The sequence below is a fragment of the Leucopleurus acutus genome (genome assembly GCF_964270905.1).
Source record: "Leucopleurus acutus genome assembly, chromosome: X".
Classification (NCBI taxonomy): Eukaryota; Metazoa; Chordata; class Mammalia; order Artiodactyla; family Delphinidae; genus Leucopleurus; species Leucopleurus acutus.
In genome coordinates, this window is record NC_139148.1 from 57,412,071 (window position 1) to 57,420,790 (window position 8,720).

Below are 8,720 nucleotides of genomic sequence, written 5' to 3' on the forward strand. Positions count from 1 at the left end.
TGCTCAGGGATATGTGGAAGCTTCCAAAGCCCTTATTCCCCATAGCATCTCACTCCCCATATTTCCTCTCAGGCTTCTAGTGTGTCTACTCTTTGCCCCAGTTGATATCCTTTGTCCCAAGCAGCAATGGCTGATTCATTTGTCTAAATATTTTTGACAAACACCTTTTGTGTTTATCACCCCAAGAGACTTCAAGTCAGGTGAAATAAAGGTAAGCCCTTTGCATTAGTCTTTCAGGGAGCCACTAAACACATCAAAACAAGGAACTACAGTTCTTTAAGAATAAGCTTGGCTTTGCTCCCTCTGGTACCATGAAGCAACATCAGAAATGCAGGATTCCATCTTCAAGCTGCCACCAAACCAGGGAGGGAGTGATATAGAAAGTGTAAAGTAAAATATCACAAAGAATTCCTACTAGGTTTCAGCCAATAAGTTGATTATCACAGTTTTTCCAGTGTTTCTGTGGAAGGACAAGCTCTGAGTTTCCCAGTTCTTGCCATTTTTGCTGACATCACTTCTCCGAATTAGCTTGTAATAAGAAAAAACTTTTCTTTCCAGTTAGAACAAAAAGAAAATTTAAAAAATGGGATAGCCTTATAGAGTACAAGTAAAGGAATTTTTCTCGAGTAGTCAAGCTCTATCAGAAAGAAGAAAGGTAGGGAGGACACTGGTGGTAGAAAGAAAGAGGCTTCCTAGTTCATTGTGATAGCTTAATAGATAATCTAACAACATATTATGCACAGTTATGGAAATCTACACTTGTCTCCAGTGTCTCCTTCTCCTGTTTTGAATTTAGAAATGTTTTCTCCCTAATTACAACATAATCCAGTGTATTGTATAAACTCTTTTTCTTTCACCACTACCACCCCCTTCATTGATGATACTTTTCTGAGGCTAGGTGGATTCTGGGAGAGAGAGATGAGGCTCAGTGCTAAAACATGACAATTCTAGAATGTCAAAGCAGCCAAAATTATTATCTAGGTTACTGATTTTCTAACTTTTAAAGAAGAAATTTTTTAATAAAGTCTCACAAAGAATATAAACACACAGACATAAATAAACATATTTATTCCAGGTGTTCCCTGAAGTACTTCACAGAACTATAGGATCTTAGGAGTACATTTTCAAGTCTACTGGTCCAGGCCAGTGATCCCATTTTATTGTTAAGGTAACTGGGACTCTAGGAGATGAAGTTCTTGACCAGCCAAAGTTCCTCAGAGATTCAATGGCAGAGTCAAACCCAGGTCACAATCCTTTCTTCTTTCTCTGCCTCTATCCCTAAGCTATAATTCAGTCCCCATCCATTTCCAAGAATATTCAGTGCTAGAATGTAAATGTTCTCATTTCCACTACAACCATTGAATTGCATAATGGCAAAGTGACAAATGCAGCTTGTTAAAGGCCAACTGATGTTAAGGAATAATTGAATGAAGTGAATATGCTCAGAGAAAAAGGATAGAGTCATGGAGCCCCCGTGGGGTCTTTCAAAGGTTCTAGAGTAATTATATAAACAGCTTGGGCAGTAGAACTCTCACCAGCACACTAACTAGGGTCCTGTATTCAAGCATTACCTTTATAATGAGTGTTATACTATAAGTTGCCTCAAAAATAGACAATGGTTCAGCAATGTAAAATGCCCTGTTGGCTGCCGCCACCAAAAAGCCTGTGTGCAAGCACAGGTCACAACCCACACCCTCCTTCGTGGGAGCATGAGCAGCCCACCACTGCCAGGGTCCTGGGATCCAGTGACAAATTCCCCGGGAGAACGCACAGCTCACCCCAGGCTGGTGCAATGTCCCGACGGCCCCTGGCACTGCAGGTTCGCCCGCCTTTGCACACATCCCTCCCCTCAGCCTGAGTGAGTTAGAACCCCTGAGTCAGCTGCTTCTTTAACCCCGTCCTGTCTGAGCGAAGAACAGATGCCCTCCAGAGACTTACACGCAGAGGCAGGGCCAAAGCTGAGCCAATCCAAAGCTGAGACCTGGGAGCTGTGCGAACAAAGAAGAGAAAGGGAAAACTCTACCAGAAGCCTCAGAAGCAGCCAATTAAACCTCCACAATCAACTTGATGTACCCTGCATCTGTGGAATACCTGAATAGACAATGAATGATCCCAAATTGAGGAGGTGGATTTTCAGAGCAAGATTTATTATTTTTTCCATTTTCCTATTTTTGTGAGTGTGTATGTGTATGCTTCTGTGTGAGATTTTGTCTGTATAGCTTTGCTTTCACGATTTGTCCTAGGGTTCTATCCGTCCGTTTATTTCTTTATAAAAATTTTTTTTCTTAATAATTATTTTTATTTTAATAACTTTATTTTATCATACTTTATTTTATTTTATCTTCTTTCTTTCTTTCTTTCTTTCTTTCTTTCTTTCTTTCTTTCTTTCTTTCTTTCTTTCTTTCTTTCTTTCTTTCTTTCTACTTTTTCTCCAGTTTATTCTGAGCCATGTGGATGAAGGGCTCTTAGCACTCCACCCAGGAGTCAGTGCTCTGCCCCTGAGGTGGGAGAGCCAAATTCAAGACACTGGTCCACAAGACACCTCCCAGCTCCACGTAACATCAAATGGCAAAAATCTCCCAGAGATCTCTATCACAACACAAACACCCAGCTTCACTCAATGATCAGCAAGCTACAGTGCTAGACACCCTATGCCAAACAACTAGAAAGACAGGAACACAACCCCACCCATTAGCAGAGAAACTGACTAAAATCATAAGTCCACAGACACCCCACAAGTCCACCAGACGTGGATTTGTCCACCAGAAAAACAAGATCCAGCCTCATCCACCAGAACACAGGCACTAGTCCCCTCCACCAGGACGCTTATACAACCCACTGAACCAACTTTAACCATTGGGGACAGACACCAAAAACAAGAGGAACTATGAACCTGCAGCCTGCAAAAAGGAGACCCAAAACACAGTAAGATAAGCAAAATGAGAAGACAGAACAACACAGAGGAGATGAAGGAGCAAGATAAAAACTCACCAAACCTGACAAATGAAGAAGAAATAGGCAGTCTATCTGAAAAAGAATTCAGAATAATGATACTAAAGATGATACAAGATCTTGGAAATAGAATAGAGAAAATGCAAGAAACATTTAACAAAGACCTAGAAGAAATAAAGATGAAACAAGCAATGATGAACAAAATAAATGAAATTAAAAATACTCTAGATGGGATCAAGAGCAGAATAACTGAGGCAGAAGAACGGATAAGTGACCTGGAATATAAAAGAGTGGAAATAACTACTGCAGAGCAGAATAAAGAAAGAAGAATGAAAAGAACTGAGGACACTCTCAGAGACCTCTGGAACAACATTAAATGCACCAACAATCGAATTATAGGGGTTCCAGAAGAAGAAGAGGAAAACAAAGGGTCTGAGAAAATATTTGAAGAGATTATAGTTGAAAATTTCCCTAATATGGAAAAGGAAATAGTTAAGCAATTCCAGAAAGCACAGAGAGTCGCATACAGGATAAATCCAAGGAGAAACAAGCTAAGACACATATTAATCAAACTGTCAAAAACTAAATACAAAGAAAACATATTAAAAGCAGCAAGGGAAAAGCAACAAATAACACACAAGGGAATCCCCATTACATTAACAGCTGACCTTTCAGCAGAAACTCTGCAAGACAGAAGGGAGTGGCAGGACATATTTAAAGTGATGAAGGAGAAAAACCTGCAACCGAGATTACTCTACCCAGCAAGGATATAATTCATATTTCATGGAGAAAATAAAACCTTTACAAACAAACAAAAGCTGAGAAAGTTCAGCACTACCAAACCAGCTTTACAACAAATGCTAAAGAAACTTCTCAAGGCAAGAAACACAAGAGAAGGAAAAGACCTACAGTAACGAACACAACACACTTTAGAAAATGGGAATAGGAACATACATATCAATAATTACCTTAAATATAAATGGACTAAATGCTCCACCAAAGACACAGATTGGCTGAATGGATACAAAAACAAGACCCATATATATGCTATCTACAAGAGGCCCACTTCAGACCTAGAGACACAGACAGAATGAAAGTAAGGGATGGATAAAGATATTCCATGCAAATGGAAATCAAAAGAAAGCTGGAGTAGCAATTCTCATATCAGACTAAATAGACTTTAAAATAAAGACTATTAGAAGAGACAAAGAAGGACACTACATAATGATCAAGGGATCAATCCAAGAAGAAGATATAACAATTGTAAATATTTATGCACCCAACATAGGAGCACCTCAATACATAAAGCAATACTAAAAGCCATAAAAGGGGAAATCGACAGTAACACATTCATAGTAGAGGACTTTAACACCCCACTTTCACCAATGGACAGAACATCCAAAATGAAAATAAATAAGGAAACACAGGCTTTAAATGATACATTAACCAAGATGGACTTAATTGATATTTATAGGACATTCCATCCAAAAACAACAGAATACACATTTTTCTCAAGTGCTCATGGAACATTCTCAAGGATAGATCATATCTTGGTTAACAAATCAAGCCTTGGTAAATTTAAGAAAATTGAAATTGTATCAAGTATCTTTTCTGACCACAATAATATGAGACTAGATATCAATTACAGGAAAAGATCTGTAAAAAATACAAACACATGGAGGCTAAACAATACAGTACTTAATAATGAAGTGATCACTGAAGAACTCAAAGAGGAAATCACAAAATACCTAGAAACAAATGACAATGGAGACACGATGACCCAAAACGTATGGGATGCAGTAAAAGCAGTTCTAAGAGGGAAGTTTATAGCAATACAAGCCCACCTTCAGAAACAGAAACATCTCGAATAAACAACCTAACGTTGCACTTAAAGCAATTAGAGAAAGAAGAACAAAAAACCCCCAAAGTTAGCAGAAGGAAAGAAATCATAAAAATCAGATCAGAAATAAATGAAAAAGAAATGAAGGAAATGATAGCAGAGATCAATAAAACTAAAAGCTGGTTCTTTGATAAGATAAACAAAATAGATAAACCATTAGCCAGACTCATCAAGAAAAAAGGGAGAAGACTCAAATCAATAGAATTAGGAATGAAAAAGGAGAAATAACAACTGACACTGCAGAAAAACAAAACATCATGAGAGATTACTACAAGCAACTCTATGCCAAAAAAATGGACAACCTGGAAGAAATGGACAAATTCTTAGAAATGCACAACCTGCCAAGACTGAATCAGGAAGATATAGAAAATATGAACAGACCAATCACAAGCACTGAAATTGAAAATGTCATTAAAAATTTTCCAACCAACAAAAGCCCAGGACCAGATGTATTCACAGGCGAATTCTTTCAAACATTTAGAGAAGAGCAAACACATATCCTTCTCAAACTCTTCCAAAATATAGCAGAGGGAGGAACACTTGCAAATTCCTTCTACAAGGCCACGATCACCTTGATACCAAAACCAGAAAAAGATGTCACAAAGAAAGAAAACTACAGCCTAATATCACTGATGAACATAGATGCAAAAATCCTCAAGAAAATACTAACAAACAGAATCCAAGAGCACATTAAAAGGATCATATACCATGATCAAGTGGGGTTTATTCCAGGAATGCAAGAATTCTTCAATATACACAAATCAATCAATGTGATAAACCATATTAACAAATTGAAGGAGAAACACCATATGATCATCTCAATAGATGCAGAGAAAGCTTTCGACAAATTTCAACACCCATTTATAATAAAAACCCTGCAGAATGTAGGCATAGAGGGAACTTTCCTCAACATAATAGAGGCCATATATGACAAACCCACAGCCAACATCATCCTCAATGGTGAAAAACTGAAAGCATTTCCATTAAGATCAGGAACAAGACAAGGCTGCCCACACTCACCACTCTTATTCAACATAGTTTTGGAAGTTTTAGCCACAGCAATCAGAGAAGGAAAGGAAATAAAAGGAATCCAAATCAGAAAAGAAGAAGTAAAGCTGTCACTGTTTGCAGATGACATGATACTATACATAGAGATTCCTAAAGATGTTACCAGAAAACTACGACAGCTAATCAATGAATTTGGTAAAGTTGCAGGATACAAAATTAATGCACAGAAATCTCTGGCATTCCTATACACTAATGATGAAAAATCTGAAAGTGTAATCAAGAAAACACTCCCATTTACCATTGCAACAAAAAGAACAAAATATCTAGGAATAAACCTACCTAAGGAGACAAAAGACCTGTATGCAGAAAATTGTAAGACACTGATGAAAGAAATTAAAGATGATACAAATAGATGGAGAGATATACCATGTTCTTGGATTGGAAGAATCAATATTGTGAAAATGGCTCTACTACCTAAAGCAATCTACAGATTCAATGCAATCCCTATCAAACTACCACTGGCATTTTTCACAGAAATAGAACAAAAATTTTCACAATTTGTATGTAAACAAAAGACCACGAATAGCTAAAGCAATCTTGAGAACGAAAACCGGAGCTGGAGGAATCAGGCTCCCTGACTTCACATTATACTACAAAGCTACAGTAATCAAAACAGTATGGTAGTGGCACAAAAACAGAAAGATAGATCAATGGAACAGGATAGAAAGCCCAGAGATAAACCCACGCACATATGGTCATCTTATTTTTGATAAAGGAGGCAGGAATGTACAGTGGAGAAAGGACAGCGTCTTCAATAAGTGGTGCTGGGGAAACTGGACAGGTACATGTAAATGTATGAGATTACATCACTCCCTAACACCATACACAAAAATAAGCTCAAAATGGATTAAACACCTAAATGTAAGGCCAGAAACTTTCAAACTCTTAGAGGAAAACATAGGCAGAACACTCTATGACATAAATCACAGCAAGATCCTTTTCGACCCACCTCCTAGATAAATGGAAATAAAAACAAAAATAAACAAATGGGACCTAATGAAACTTCAAAGCTTTTGCACAGCAAAGGAAACCATAAACAGGCCCAAAAGGCAACCCTCACAATGGGAGAAAATATTTGCATATGAGGCAATTGACAAAGGATTAATCTCCAAAATTTATAAGCAGCTCATGCAACTTAATAAAAAATAAAACAAACAACCCAATCCAAAAATGGGCAGAAGATCTAAATAGACATTTCTCCAAAGAAGATATACAGACTGCCAGCAAACATGTGAAAGAACGCTCAACATCATTAATCATTAGAGAAATGCAAATCAAAACTACAATGAGATATCATCTCACACCAGTCAGAATGGCCATCATCAAAAATTCTAGAAACAGTAAATGCTGGAGAGCATGTGGAGAAAAGGGAACACTCTTGCACTGCTGGTGGGAATGTGAGTTGGTACAGCCACTATTTAGAACAGTATGGAGGTTCCTTAAAAAACTACAAATAGAACTACCATATGACCCAGCAATCCCACTACTGGGCATATACCCTGAGAAAACCATAATTGGAAAAGAGTAATGTACCAAAATGTTCATTGCAGCTCTATTTACAATAGTCTGGAGATGGAAACAACCTACGTGCCTGTCATCGGATGAATGGATAAAGAAGAAGTGGCACATATATACAATGGCATATTACTCAGCCATAAAAAGAAACGAAATTGAGCTATTTGTAAGGAGGTGGATAGACCTGGACTCTGTCATACAGAGTGAAGTAAGTCAGAAAGAGTAAGACAAATACTGTATGCTAACACATATATATGGAATTTAAGGGAAAAAAATGTCATGAAGAACCTAGGGGTAAGATAGGAATAAAGACACAGACCTACTAGAGAATGGACTTGAGGATTTGGGGAGGGGGAAGGGTGAGCTGTTACAAAGCGAGAGAGAGGCATGGACATATATATACACTACCAACCATAAGGGAGATAGCTAGTGGGAAGCAGCCGCATAGCACAGGGAGATCAGCTCGGTGCTTTGTGACCGCCTGGAAGTGTGGTATAGGGAGGGTGGGAGGGAGGGAGACACAATAGAGAAGACATATGGGAACATATGTATATGTGTAACTGATTCACTTTGTTATAAAGCGGCAAGTAACACACCATTGTAAAGCAATTATACCACAATAAATATGTTTAAAAAAAATTATAGAGACTGTTTTATGAACCAGTAGTATATGGTCTCTCTTGGTGAATGCACAATGAGCACTTGAAAGAATATGTTGTCAGAAGATTTTGCATAGTCTATTATATAAATATAAGTGTCAAGGTGTTTGATAGTGTTGTTCAGAACCTCTATGTCTTTACTGATTTTTTGTTTCTTTTTACTATAAATTTCTGAGCAAAGGGTGGTCAAACCTCTTACTACAATGATTTGATTGCCTATTTGTCCAATTGTCCAATTGTCTGTCAGTTTTTGCTTTATGTACTTTGAGCCTTTCTTATTCATCCTATTCATGTGTATGATATTTATTCCTGATGAATAGACCCTTTTATCTTTTTGAAATAGCTATCTTTTAGGGTAAAATTTCTTATTCTGAAGTCTATTTTACCGATACTAATATAGCAATTTCAGCCTTCATATGCTTATTATTTGCCTGGTATAACCATTTGCATCCATTTACTTTCAACATTTTTGTGTCTTTACATTTATAGTGTGCCTCTTGTAGTTTGGTTTGCTTTTTTTAATGCATTTTGAAAATCGTTGTCTTTCAGTTGGAGCACTTAGCCTATCAACATGTAATGCAATTATTGAAATTGTAGGGTTTAAGTGTATTCTTTTATTCTTATTT

The 8,720-nt window shown here is 37.4% G+C and overlaps 1 long non-coding RNA gene across 1 annotated transcript; it reads right to left on the reverse strand.

Annotated features, from left to right (window-relative positions):
* Positions 1-2,258: 2,258 nt before the first annotated feature.
* LOC309978364 lies at positions 2,259-2,587 on the reverse strand. The gene is made up of 2 exons (XR_014327120.1): positions 2,425-2,587; positions 2,259-2,364 (listed from the first exon to the last, which is right to left on the reverse strand). It is a non-coding gene; the product is annotated as an uncharacterized lncRNA (long non-coding RNA).
* Positions 2,588-8,720: the final 6,133 nt, after the last annotated feature.